At 37.6% G+C, this 15,173-nt stretch overlaps 1 long non-coding RNA gene across 1 annotated transcript; it reads left to right on the plus strand.

The window, feature by feature from the left end:
- The first annotated feature begins 1,108 nt into the window (after positions 1 to 1,108).
- Positions 1,109 to 14,813, plus strand: LOC146730171 (uncharacterized). The gene is made up of 2 exons (XR_014927979.1): positions 1,109 to 1,217; positions 14,618 to 14,813. It is a non-coding gene; the product is annotated as an uncharacterized LOC146730171 (long non-coding RNA).
- The last annotated feature ends 360 nt before the right edge of the window (positions 14,814 to 15,173 follow it).

A 15,173-nucleotide genomic window follows, 5' to 3' on the forward strand; every position in this document is an offset into this window, starting at 1 on the left:
ATGTAGAATAACATTTTCTGAATAAATGAAACTGCCTGCTTATCGGAAGTGAATGTACATGGATTCGAGCCCCATTCGTGGCCATGATAAATGTGCGACCAGGGAAGCCGTGGGCGAATTCACAGTTTCTCTGACTTCATACAGAATAACCAGAGAGAGTAACTAAAGTTCGAAGAGTATGTTTGTGTGTAGAATTATATAGAAGATATTCGGGTGGATAGAGATAACGGAGGCGAGATAACAGTGGTTTGAAGAAGTAACGAGGTTTATTATACTAACATAACATAACACAGCATCTGACAAGTACGAGGACAATTTCTCAATTTATAGGGGAATGGTGCATTTTTTAATTTAGGCGGCAAGGGGATATATTACATGTTTGTGATAGGTCAATAAGGAGGGTACATGATTGGCTAAAATATATGCGTTGCAGATTACGTTAATACACGGGACTCTATGGCGAACCATGGAGGGAGAATGGGCGAACAAAAAAACGCAATTAGAAATAGGTTTTTTATTTAAAAAAAAATCAATATAATGAAATAATGTGATGAAAACTGTATTTTCATGGAAATTAGTTTATAGCACGCATGAATGCATACATAACCATATTAAAATAATTATAGTTCATTTTTATTCTAACACTGAACTTTCAAAAATTAATCGAAATAGCTTATTACTTGCTAACACAACTGCACAAAAAACAAAAATGAAACTGTAACTTCAAACCCAACTTTGATATGCACAGGTACAGTTTGTGTGACATAACGCCCTCTTGTGGTACTGTTATGCAAATACTGTATGATTTTTAATAATGAGTACTTTATGTAGTTAATTGTTTCAGTCACGAACAAAGCTTGTAAATTCATAGTTTTGTAATTTATGGCGTATTGTGCGTTATCATGTAAATGTGTAAAGGGCCACTTTGTTGAGATCTTTCTGAAGACGTTACATTGGAGGAAAGAGACAACGAATGCTCTAACAACAGTGGAAGAATAGTCATTGAGTCATGGCGGTTTACAAAATGTATCACATGCAACGAGGACACTCATTGTCTTTAAAGGAGTGATAAAACTGTTTGGAACATCTAAACCTGCGTGGAATACTTCGGAATTCTGAGATATAGTGGTGCAGAAAGTTACGCCTTTGTGATTGGCGCCTCGCTGGATCGACTGCCAGATAAACCCGGGATATTATTTAGCTGAAATGGTGTCTTGGTGAGTAACTTATTCTGAAAAGGATCCAAAGTTATTTGTGAACTGTTCTCACGTGAACATTTATTGCATGAACTCGGGGGACTTTCTATTTTCTTGTCTTGCATTCTTCTTTGGTGGTAGTAAATATTCTATTTTAGTAAAGTCCACACAATTAAGTACAAGTTGACAGTAATTGCACGATGTGCAGACGACAGCTTTTAATAAAGTCGTTGACGAAATTCTTGATCCAGTTTTCAATGATGAGGTACCCCTTTGGTTAACGTCAACACTGTGATTTTTGAGTATTAGCCTATAGATGGTATTTAGGGAAATTTAACTCCGTGGATAAAATAGGCAAACATAACACTAGACAGTAACTGTATGTTTGTTGTATATCGGTATTACGGGTATCAACACTTTCTGGACACAGTATTATTTTATCTAATGTATGGTATAATATGATGTGCATGCAATATGGCTGGGCTGTCTTACCTCTGTCCAGGCGAATACATTTCATTTACTAATTTATGTGTAACTGCGAAATAGTGTTATGAACATGAAATTTACATGAGTTGAAAGCACCCTTATAAGCTATTCCTTTAATCCACCCTAAACCAGGGTGTTATCTTATAATTAATTATGAAAATCTGTTATCAGTTAGCTCAAGAACTACATCAGTAGAATAAACAGCCAATGTCAACCAAGGTGTTAAAAATGGATTAAGTACTGACAAATCAAACTAACCTTCAACTACATTGTATTGTTTTAGTAAGCTATAAAAATAATAAACCTTTTGTTTGTTCTAAGAATGATGAAAGTCTGAATTTAATTAATTTTCCATTTCAAGGTATACAAGTATATAAATTACCATTTTTAATAATAATAATCTTTATTGAATTAAGCATGAGATGATAATCAAAAGACGAGACAAAATCAACAAAATACTTCACACACAGTTGAATAGCAGAACATATCAGAAAAATGATAGAAAATAAATCTAGGAAAGATAAATAACATGACAAAATTATTATGAGGAAACTGAAAATTTTATTTTTTTCCCTCCCTTAAATTAAAACAGATAGTACTCCCTCATTTTCACTGGTCATGATGACTTTCATATTTCTCTCTATTTTATGTGATACTTCATTATAAATTGTTCTGCTTCACTTACGAGAAATTTTCTCTCACTTGTGAATAATTTATTGATTTCACTTTCATCACAGATTTAATATTTGTCACTTGGGTCATTGGATTGCGTTAACCCCATATTTTGCTTCCCGGAATTATTGTAGAGGGACCCAGTTTTTCAGGCAAGCTGGGGTCCAATCTCTAATAAAGTTATCCAGAGTCAAATTTCAATTTCTTAAAATTTTGTAAGTGGGACTCGTCTTGCCGAGACACTAGCGCAAACCCTGCCGGGCGGCGGCGGGCTACCGGTATCTCCTATCTGTAAAACATGTGAACTGGCTGGGTTTTTAATTTTTGATATTTTTCAAACTTTTGTTTTAGCAGTCAATACACATACATGACATGTGTGTATCTACAAAAATTATTTTTGTATATTATTTTATTGTGATTTTGGTATTTACTTCAAATTTAGTAATTTAATTTTTTAGTGATTAGTTTGTTTAATTAGGAGATTTAGATGTTCAATATATTCTTTCTTCCATGGTGCTTTCCACACTATTGGATTTTAATACACACAGTTTTGAATACCAGATTTATTCAGAGTGATTGTAGGAATGCCAGACATTTGGGCAGCGAACGTTTCGGCCAAGAGTTTTGACCAGGGCGGACGTTTTGGCCTAAGTAGAGTTCAATGGTAATATGATCTTTGCCACAGAATGACTATGCATAAAATATTTCTGTAAACAACTGTATGCCGACATAACTAATAGACTATGTATTAAATATTTCTGTAAACAACTAAACATCTGTACGCCGAAATTAGATTTTACAAGTATTCTCCTGTAAGACTGAGTGCTTTAAAAAAGATACAGGTATGTTGTTTGTACCAGTAATTTAAATGTTGTCAAATAATATAGGGTATATATGTGTTTATTAATCAATTGTAAAATATTGACAGAAAAGTATGACAAACCCAGTCTTGAAACCAAAGCAAGCAAAAGCTGTAAGATGGTTGTCATACAATGCTGCATGTGACACATATTTGAAGATTTATTCAAGTGTAATCACCAGTCTTTACAGAGAAGCTTCTAAAAGAAATGATCCATCATTTCTTGCTTTTGCTAAATTTGTGGAAAATTTAGTTTGTAACCACATTAGGAATGATGTGTGATGTCCTGCCTCATTCTGACTAACCTTACCGGGACGTTAAAAAAGAAATTTCATACATGTATAAACAAGTTACTTTTCCTACAATGTACTACAGAAGAAGATGGTTTGATATAAAAGAATACAGTGATAATTTTATTCTATTTTATTTTTTCACAATTATTAGAATATTGACTGATGTGAAAGACGTGATTTACCACAACACTTGCTGTACTTGATGCAAGACTGATAATTCCAGATGACAACTACAAAGACACTACAGACTACATCAGTGACTTCAAACAGCAATGGTCTCAGTGTGAAGTGGAAAGGTACAAGGTATATGGATTGTCACGTAAAAAAAATGTAAGTATAATTTTGATCATTTTACTTTATTTTATTACAAAAACAAACATTGAAAAATTTAGATTAATGAACACCAGATAGTATGAGCAAATGATGTGTACTGCCCTCTGTGGTGTATTGCCAAGTGTATTTATTACTGTGTAATGATTGACAGTATGTCACCTACAGAGGGCAGTACACATCAACTCACTGATACCAACACTAGTTAGTATTGCCAAGTGTGTTTATTACTGTGTAATGATTGACAGTATGTCACCTACAGAGGGCAGTACACATCAACTCACTGATACCAACAATAGTTAGTATCCTCAGGGGCGGAGCTACGTCACAAGACGTTCCACGTTGCTAAGACGCGCACTACTGTACCATGCATTTCTATGGGCTCTGTGCGCGCTGCTGTGGAACGCCGGTCGAGCCGGTGAAAATTCGAAAAAACAGCACAAACTCAACTTTGAAGTAATCCCGAACAATCAAATTTATATATGTTACACACGTAGGACTAATCTTGTTGCACTGTTCAGAGGAGTCTCAACAATCATCCCAAAGTACCGTTTTCTGCAAGTTTTGGGCCTTTGTTTTCACCGCCGCAGGTTGCCAGGCGGTGAAAATGCCCGGATGTCCACCCCGAGGATTGCCAAGTGTATTTATTACTGTGTAATGATTGACAGTATGTCACCTACAGAGGGCAGTGCACATCAACTCACTGATACCAATGCTAGTTAGTATTGCCTAGTATATTTATTACTGTGTAATGATTGACTGTATGTCACCTACAGAGGGCAGTACACATCAACTCACTGATACCAATGCTAGTTAGTATTGCCTAGTGTATTTATTACTGTGTAATGATTGACAGTATGTCACCTACAGAGGGCAGTACACATCAACTCACTGATACCAATGCTAGTTAGTATTGCCTAGTGTATTTATTACTGTGTAATGATTGACAGTATGTCACCTACAGAGGGCAGTACACATCAACTCACTGATACCAATGCTAGTTAGTATTGCCAAGTGTATTTATTACTGTGTAATGATTGACAGTATATCACCTACAGAGGGCAGTACATAACTAACTGATACCAACACTAGTCAGTATTGCCTAGTGTATTTATTACTGTGTAATGATTGACAGTATGTCACCTACAGAGGGCAGTACATAACTAACTGATACCAACACTAGTCAGTATTGCCTAGTGTATTTATTACTGTGTAATGATTGACAGTATGTCACCTACAGAGGGCAGTACATATCAACTCACTGATACCAACACTAGTTAGTATTGCCAAGTGTATTTATTACTGTGTAAGTCTTCACTATACTCTTATACCATTGAATAAATTCCATTACACTTCATTCATTCAATAATGATGGATGAGCCAGAGATGCGGCAGCTTTAGACTCCACTAAAGAAAGGGGAAGTGAAAATATCTGATTACAGACCAAGGTTTTTGGATACAAGCAGTCTAGATTCCAGTGAATCCTCAACGTATCCGTCCTTTGCAGTTTCGGATTTCCATCTACCATGACGTTTAAAACATCTTTCATTGACATTGGCATTAGCCGCAGCTGTCGCTCCCCCGCACCGTAATGAGTGTAACCCAATATTAAGTTTATTGTCGGCAACCTCTTTCAATCTTGCGACAAGGGTTTCCCGCGCCCTGGTATAACTTAAAGGTTTGTTTTTTGAAATACATTTTACAGAATCTTTTGTAAAAACTAAAGGCTGAAACAAGTAGAAATCACTCTCCAAATCAATTTTACATACATTAACATATCTTTGAAGATTAAAATACGGGCATGCAATTGATGTCAATTTTGCTAAAACTATTTCATTTCCTTTCCGATACTGATCGGTTTTACTAGACTCAATACTGAGCGTCATATGCTCCCCATGGAAATGCACGTTGTTACATTTTAGTCTACTCAACTCATCAAAACGTAGAAATGCTGAAAAAGATAACGTAATCATGGCAATATCTCTAATTACTGCAACGTCACCAGTGTCTTTATACTTCGAACACAACTCTACCAACATTTCTGGTGTCGCCGGGTCTTTCCGCTGCACTGGTCTTCCGCGACATCTTTTAGCCGATTCTAGTAAATTCCTAATAAATGGGTGAGATGTAGGGCTTTCAAAACCAGAAATTTCGTGAGCCCACTTAATACCATACACTACGCTATTAATAATACTAACACTATGCTTTTCTTCAATCAGTTTTGTAATATATAATGCTACAAAAATAGGATTTGCTGGCAACACCTCTACATTTTTTTCTGTTGCCCAAACCTTCCATTTTCTAAACGCACTAAAGTACTTAGTATTTGTATGCGAACTTCTAGCATCTAACAGTCTACTGGTCATCTGACTTGCTATGTTGATAATCTTCTCATCAATCGTCTCGCCTTCCAACTCACTTTGCACTCTTTCTTGCAAATTTAGAGCTGCAACATAATATTACATTAACTACTCGTATAATCAATACGCAGTGCTAGCATATGAAATGCCATATACTGACCACTAAATATGCCATTTCTTCCCATTCCTTTTTGTATTATTTCTGTCGACGGCAGATAACGCCAATCTACGATATTCGGCATAAATTTCCCTTCTTTGGGACATAAATATGACCAAAACGGCGCAGATCGCCATTGTGGTACAATTAGTGTTCCCCTCGCCCTGTCCCTTGCCAATTTACGCAACGTTGCTAGTACTATTGTAGGTGGAGGCACAAGCCAGTTGTTTTCCCCTGACCAGTTTTGACAAAATGCATCAATGCCCCCGGTCTCTGGACACCAAAATTTTGAATTGAAACGGGCACACTGACTATTGTAGTGCGTAGCAAATCTGTCGACCGTATGTGGTCCCCAAAGAACATTTAATATATTATACACTTTCACATTTATCGACCAATCATTATCCACACATCGACTGAGATAATCAGCTTTCTCATTTACGGTACGAGGTACCCATTGCATTTGCAACTGAATATTCATGATCTCACAAAAATCATATATACGTAATGCAATAATATGCAAATTGGGCTTTCTACTGCCCACTTCAATTATACGTACAACATTCTGATTATCAGTACGCCATTGTACTACTTGACCCTCAATGGTCATGCCTAAGTCATGCAGTACTCGGTGTACTGCTTCAAGCTCTCGCCAGGTGGAGCTTTGTACAGCCTCGGTGGCTGACCATGTACCAACACTATTCACATTATCATATCTCACAGAGAAGCTTCCGTAACCGATGCCCGAAGCATCGGAATATACAACCTGTGTGTATCTTGGCGTCCTATGCCAATTACGTCCATTTAGACGTTCCAAATTATTCAACCAGAAACACAACTCGGTCAGTGATTCTGAGCACACTAAGACTTTTCCCCACCAACTTGTGCGACTATTGATGCAATTAAACAAGTATCTCGTTCGGAGCCTCACTATTGGCCCCACAGCCTGATACAATGAAATTAACTGTCCCACAATGGACGCAAACATTTTCACTTTCACACTATTTCCTTCTATGGAAATTATTTGAATGGCCTCAAGAATAGCCGTCAGAGCTCGTTTGACTCGTATTTCTTGCCCATATACTCTCCCGTCTTTCAAATCGATATCATATCCCAGCCACGGTACTGATTGCCGTGGGTTCCAAACACACTTATCCTGAGCGATAAGGAATCCAAATCGGCTTAAATCTCTTTCAATCTGTTGTGCCAATACTACTGCCTCCTTGTATGTCGATATACCAGCAATGCCATCGTCATAAAACAAAACTATTTTCTTACCTTGTCCTCGCCAATAACTAACCATGGTTCTGGTTACTTTTGTGAAAATATACGGGGCAGTTGAAACCCCAAAAGGTAGTACATTAAATACGAAATAACGCGTACCTTCCCCGAGATCCCAACAAAACCCCAAGTATGTGCGATGACTTGGGAATATTTCAATATGATGAAATGCCGATTTTATGTCAAACGTGATTAAATAATCCCCCTGGTAAAATATTTGTTGAGCTACTTTCATATCTTTGCATCGAAATTTGAATTTGTGAAGAAACCAATTAATTGCTCTACAGTCGAGCACAAGTCGACACTTACCTTGCCGATTAACTGCCACACTCAAAGGGTTTATAACATGTGGTTTAATCTCAGCATATGAAATGCATTCTTTGTTCAGTAACTTGCGTATTTCAGATGTCACAAAATCATTGTGTTTCAACGCTGATGCGTTATTTCTCAATTCTTTGTTAGATGGCAATTCTTTTAGTGGGAGTTTGTATCCCTGATCAATTACTTCAAGTACAAAGCCATTAACACCAGCTGTTTTCCACATATCACGAGCAGCTTTCAATCTGCCTCGTGGACTCACAACACTGTCACACTTGTCATAGCCAAAGTGTAGTTTACATTCCCTCAATGGGTGGGATTTTGATCCACAACATTCAATTTCTTGCCATGCCTGACTCATCATATCAAAACAAACATCATCACTTTCTAATGTGTTTTCCTTACTGCACACACCATGGGAGATGATATCCCCGTTAACGCATTCCACCACACCCACTTTACTGGGTATCGTCACATCCAACTGATTTTCCCTCGTTAAGACATGATGACTAGAACAGGCACTCTCATCACATACGTGTAAACACACAACTTTGTCATTCAAATATGAATTAAATGAACTTATCTTTGGCTGCATTGAACTTGCACCAGATGCGTGACTATCTTTACATTCTGATCGCCAATGGCCTGGTTTACCACAACCATAGCAAATGCCAACCCTCTTAGATATGCCGCTTTTCTCACTGTATGCAACCTGTAGCACTTTCCCGCTATCTCGGTAGTCTTTTACCGCCTTTGTACTTGTACGTCTCCGCTCTTTTAGCTTTTGTGATGCTCGATATTCTGCCTTTTGTATTCTCTTGTCATCTTCATCATCAGATGCTAAATCGTGAGCAGTATATTCCTCAACAGTAGCCCATCCGCTTTTTGACATGTCCGCCAACTTGATCAGTTTTTGACGCCTTTTAACCATAGCAATACCGTCTATTATCTTCTCTTTTGCCTTCCCTGTCTTTTCCTCGTTGATAGAAGAAACAGCCTCTTCCATGTGCTCCAATACACGTTCATTATGCTTGTATTGTAGTTCGTTTCCTTTCTTTCGAAAGGTAGGTTTTTCAGACCATCTCATCGACTTCATTGTTTCTATTTGAGCCGATGAAGTAGCACTCTGTGCCTCCTGCAGCTGAGTAGTCATCGTTGTAACTCGTGATGTAACAAGTTGATCCAGATCTTTCAATAACTGGCTGGAAATCTGTTTCACAGAATCAGCTATTTTCTTGTTAATCTGTTCTCCTGGCATAGCGATTATAGTAGTAGTAGCTGGTGTTTTCCCGGCGGTGGCACTGGATCCTGCCGGTCTACTTGCAGTTTGCTTATGCGACTCCATGGAGAATTATGAAGACGAAGTGAACTTTTAAATATTTGATGTAATTGAACTTGAACGTCTGTGAGCTGCTGAGTTGCTGACTAGACTGACTAACTTCCTACTGCTTCCCGCTATTCCCTATCTGATTGCCCCACCCATCTCATCAATTACTGTCACCGTAACATTGAAGACAGTATTTTCCCTCTATACTATCGAACCGAGGGAAAAGATATTTACTGTGTAATGATTGACAGTATGTCACCTACAGAGGGCAGTACACATCAACTCACTGATACCTATGCTAGTTAGTATTGCCAAGTGTATTTATTACTGTGTAATGATTGACAGTATGTCACCTCCAGAGGACAGTACACATCAACTCACTGATACCAACACTAGTTAGTATTGCCTAGTGTATTTATTACTGTGTAATGATTGACAGTATGTCACCTACAGAGGGCAGTACACATCAACTCACTGATACCGACACTAGTTAGTATTGCCAAGTGTATTTATTACTGTGTAATGATTGACAGTATGTCACCTACAAAGGGCAGTACACATCAACTGACTGATACCAACACTAGTTAATATTGCCTAGTGTATTTATTACTGTGTAATGATTGACAGTATGTCACCTACAGAGGGCAGTACACATCAACTCACTGATACCAACACTAGTTAATATTGCCTAGTGTATTTATTACTGTGTAATGATTGACAGTATGTCACCTACAGAGGGCAGTACACATCAACTGACTGATACCAACACTAGTTAGTATTGCCAAGTGTATTTATTACTGTGTAATGATTGACAGTATGTCACCTACAGAGGGCAGTACAGGATATGATTGACAGTATGTATATAGTAACATACTCAATGATAATATCTTTTTGTTGTAAGTGTACACATGTGATGTACGCAGTCTATGGCATTATCCTGCCAAGACTGTATGCTAATACATGTATCAAAAACTAGTAATATACAAGTAACCTGTAGAATGCTTTGTGGGTAATATTTTTATATTGATTTTTGTTGCATTTGCATCAAATAGTTACCAAACAATGAGAAATCTATGTGATTGGATATATATCTCAGCTGGCTTCACATGCATAGTTCAAGACTGCCTAACCGGTGCTTACACCAGGTATTACCTAGCCGGCTGTGGTTACAGCTTCATGTTCTGAGTAATCGCAAGAAATTGACATTGCAATAGAAAATAAAAGACTTGCACTCATATGCAACTAATAGCAAGTGAAATTCCTGGGATTGAAACATATATTTTGAAGTCACTGATGTAGACATTGAATAACTTCAAATTGACATAAAGACGAGGTACATGTAGTTTATTTAATCAGGGCTGAACTAGAGACTGAAATTATAATTAAGTTTGTTGTCATATAATTTGTTTATTTCAATTTCTCCTGAAGTCAAATAGAATACACTGGTGAAAGCATGTTTTGGGATATAGTTTACTTTGTGTATGGATCGGTAAGGTTGGGTTTCATATAATTTGTTCATTTCCAACTCTCATGAAGTCACATAGAATTTCACTTAATTTATTTTTGATGAAAAGTTTTCAAGCATAACGTGTGATTCCAATGTTCACTGTGCTGTGTCAATTCTCAATAGAGTATAAGGAAAGTTTTCACTGGAATTTATTTTAGAGGAAAAATGTTTACATTAAAAATGTATTCCACATTATTCCATATGTGCTGCAGTTTATTTTGATTCGTCCCAGAAATCAACATCGGTATTACCACACCCCATATGCAAATGAGGTCTGGGAGCAAACAAAGTAGTCCTTTCAAGAGTAGCGTTTTTCGAAACATAACAGAAATAAACAATATTTAGAGCTACGATATATTACCCTTGGGTTCATGAATATACTCGCCGAGTGAAATGAAATTTGAACAACAGTAATGGAACTTCTAGGCAGTCACTTATGTTGACTAAAACTAATTTGCATATTACCAATGCAATAATGTTTTTGGTATTTTCACGGTCAATATGCAAATGAACATGGTATTGGCGATCCACCTTAAGCAGTTACTAAGCAGTACAAACTGGTCTGAACACCATGTTCTCTAGACCTTAAGCAGTTACTAAACAGTACAAACTGGTCTGAACACCTTGTTCTCTAGACCTTAAGCAGTTACTAAGCAGTACAGACTGGTATGAACACCTTGTTCTCTAGACCTTAAGCAGTTACTAAACAGTACAAACTGGTCTGAACACCTTGTTCTCCAGATCTTAAGCAGTTACTAAACAGTACAAACTGGTCTGAACACCTTGTTCTCTAGACCTTAAGCAGTTACTAAGCAGTACAAACTGGTCTGAACACCTTGTTCTCTAGACCTTAAGCAGTTACTAAGCAGTTCAAACTGGTCTGAACATCTTGTTCTCTAGACCTTAAGCAGTTACTAAACAGTACAAACTGGTCTAAACACATTGTTCACTAGACCTTAAGCAGTTACTAAACAGTACAAACTGGTCTGAACACCGTGTTCTCTAGACCTTAAGCAGTTACTAAGCAGTACAAACTGGTCTGAACACCTTGTTCTCTAGACCTTAAGCAGTTACTAAACAGTACAAACTGGTCTGAACACCTTGCTCTCTAGACCTTAAGCAGTTACTAAACAGTACAAACTGGTCTGAACACCTTGTTCTCTAGACCTTAAGCAGTTACTAAGCAGTACAAACTGGTCTGAACACCTTGTTCTCTAGACCTTAAGCAGTTACTAAGCAGTAGAAACTGGTCTGAACACCTTGTTCTCTAGACCTTAAGCAGTACAAACTGGTCTGAACACCGTGTTCTCTAGACCTTAAGCAGTTACTAAGCAGTAGAAACTGGTCTGAACACCTTGTTCTCTAGACCTTAAGCAGTTACTAAGCAGTAGAAACTGGTCTGAACACCTTGTTCTCTAGACCTTAAGCAGTTACTAAGCAGTACAAACTGGTCTGAACACCGTGTTCTCTAGACCTTAAGCAGTTACTAAGCAGTACAAACTGGTCTGAACACCTTGTTCTCTAGACCTTAAGCAGTTACTAAACAGTACAAACTGGTCTGAACACCGTGTTCTCTAGACCTTAAGCAGTTACTAAACAGTACAAACTGGTCTGAACACCTTGGTCTCTAGACCTTAAGCAGTTACTAAGCAGTACAAACTGGTCTGAACACCGTGTTCTCTAGACCTTAAGCAGTTACTAAGCAGTAGAAACTGGTCTGAACACCTTGTTCTCTAGACCTTAAGCAGTTACTAAACAGTACAAACTGGTCTGAACACCGTGTTCTCTAGACCTTAAGCAATTACTAAACAGTACAAACTGGTCTGAACACCTTGGTCTCTAGACCTTAAGCAGTTACTAAGCAGTACAAACTGGTCTGAACACCTTGTTCTCTAGACCTTAAGCAGTTACTAAACAGTACAAACTGGTCTGAACACCGTGTTCTCTAGACCTTAAGCAGTTACTAAACAGTACAAACTGGTCTGAACACCTTGTTCTCTAGACCTTAAGCAGTTACTAAGCAGTACAAACTGGTCTGAACACCTTGTTCTCTAGACCTTAAGCAGTTACTAAGCAGTACTAACTGGTCTGAACACCTTGGTCTCTAGACCTTAAGCAGTTACTAAGCAGTACAAACTGGTCTGAACACCTTGTTCTCTAGACCTTAAGCAGTTACTAAGCAGTACTAACTGGTCTGAACACCTTGTTCTCTAGACCTTAAGCAGTTACTAAGCAGTACTAACTGGTCTGAACACCTTGGTCTCTAGACCTTAAGCAGTTACTAAACAGTACAAACTGGTCTGAACACCTTGTTCTCTAGATCTCAGGCAGTTACTAAACAGTACAAACTGGTCTGAACACCTTCTTCTCTAGACCTTAAGCAGTTACTAAGCAGTACAAACTGGTCTGAACACCTTGTTCTCTAGACCTTAAGCAGTTACTAAGCAGTACTAACTGGTCTGAACACCTTGGTCTCTAGACCTTAAGCAGTTACTAAGCAGTACAAACTGGTCTGAACACCTTGTTCTCTAGACCTTAAGCAGTTACTAAGCAGTACTAACTGGTCTGAACACCTTGTTCTCTAGACCTTAAGCAGTTACTAAGCAGTACAAACTGGTCTGAACACCTTGTTCTCTAGACCTTAAGCAGTTACTAAGCAGTACTAACTGGTCTGAACACCTTGGTCTCTAGACCTTAAGCAGTTACTAAGCAGTACAAACTGGTCTGAACACCTTGTTCTCTAGACCTTAAGCAGTTACTAAGCAGTACTAACTGGTCTGAACACCTTGTTCTCTAGACCTTAAGCAGTTACTAAGCAGTACTAACTGGTCTGAACACCTTGGTCTCTAGACCTTAAGCAGTTACTAAACAGTACAAACTGGTCTGAACACCTTGTTCTCTAGATCTCAGGCAGTTACTAAACAGTACAAACTGGTCTGAACACCTTCTTCTCTAGACCTTAAGCAGTTACTAAGCAGTACAAACTGGTCTGAACACCGTGTTCTTCAGACCTTAAGCAGTTACTAAACAGTCAATTTAGTCAGGGGATTGACAGTAAAATCCAAATCAGACTCACAATCCCACTTCTTACACAAACATTTCTGACTCTACGGTGTATACTGATAGATGATGACCTATTCAGACGAAAATGCCACGGAACAACGGTTATATCAAATGCGTAAAGTTTTGTCTGAAAAATTGTGTGCAAAACCTTTGGATCCTGGATTCATTACAATTCCCTCATGTATCGCACTGTACTGAGAATCTAGATGGGAGATACCATTTATAGCATAGGGTTGAAAGACACAACTGTGTGTGAATATGAGAATTACTTTTGTTTAAATTTAATGCCAACGTAATTAATAACTAACGTTTTAGATGGAATACTGTTTTACTTAATAGTTATAACAATTAAAACTACGTTTGTGGCAAGCCTACAAATAAATGGATCATTCCAAGTTGTTTGGATTAACATCTCATATTGCTACGCTTCTGTGTCAGTTAGCTGTTATGCAAATTAGGCAGGACATTTGATAGCCATCTTGACAAAATGCATTTCAATGCACACGAGTCCCATCAGTAACCTAGTAGTATTCCCAAGCACATTGACCATAATGTAAGTTTGTGTGACACGATCAAGAATAAATCAAATAAGTAAAAGAAAGTTCAAAAAAGAAGAAAGGAAAAAGTTGTCTGTCTCACATGTGCTTTTATTATTCTTTTTCAAATTCTGTCAATAGTTTGTGTTTTTTCCCGGGCTATTTTCATTTCAGTAAGTGCCTTCTTTCAATTATTTTAACTATGTCATTTACTCGAACTTTGTTTTTGCAGATTTTACGAGTTTTGCATAGGAGACATTTATTATTGGATTTATGGTCCCATTGATAAGAATACAATACGACTTCACAAAAACAAGGTGCTTATTAAAGTGGGTGTTGCTTGCGATTATCGAATGGATAGCTTGGTCCTGCATTAGGCGCTTTTAAACGTACATGGTGTCCTTGAAACATGAATTTATAGAGGAAAATTACAAAAAAACTACAAAAGATAGATTACTGAGTGACAAGCAACAAAACAACACACACAGTATGCTATCAGACCATGCTACTGTGGTCATTTAATTGACGTCACAGAGTTATATATGTCTTACAAGATACTATTGCATGTACATTCTCCGCCATTAATTTCAAAATCGGGATAATACAGAGTTTGATCACGACTAACATCATCAATCTACATGTACCATTAAATAAAATCTCTAGCATTCTATGACATGAACGCAATTCCAGGTTACATTGGTTTCTTCAAGTCTCGTATTTAGCACCCATTGACAGTCAACACGTGCTTGTGTCCTGTGTTACCTGTCTGTGCAGCAAATTTTTATAAA

This window comes from Saccoglossus kowalevskii, chromosome 20, assembly GCF_978046115.1.
Source record: "Saccoglossus kowalevskii chromosome 20, keSacKowa6.1, whole genome shotgun sequence".
Taxonomy (NCBI): domain Eukaryota; kingdom Metazoa; phylum Hemichordata; class Enteropneusta; family Harrimaniidae; genus Saccoglossus; species Saccoglossus kowalevskii.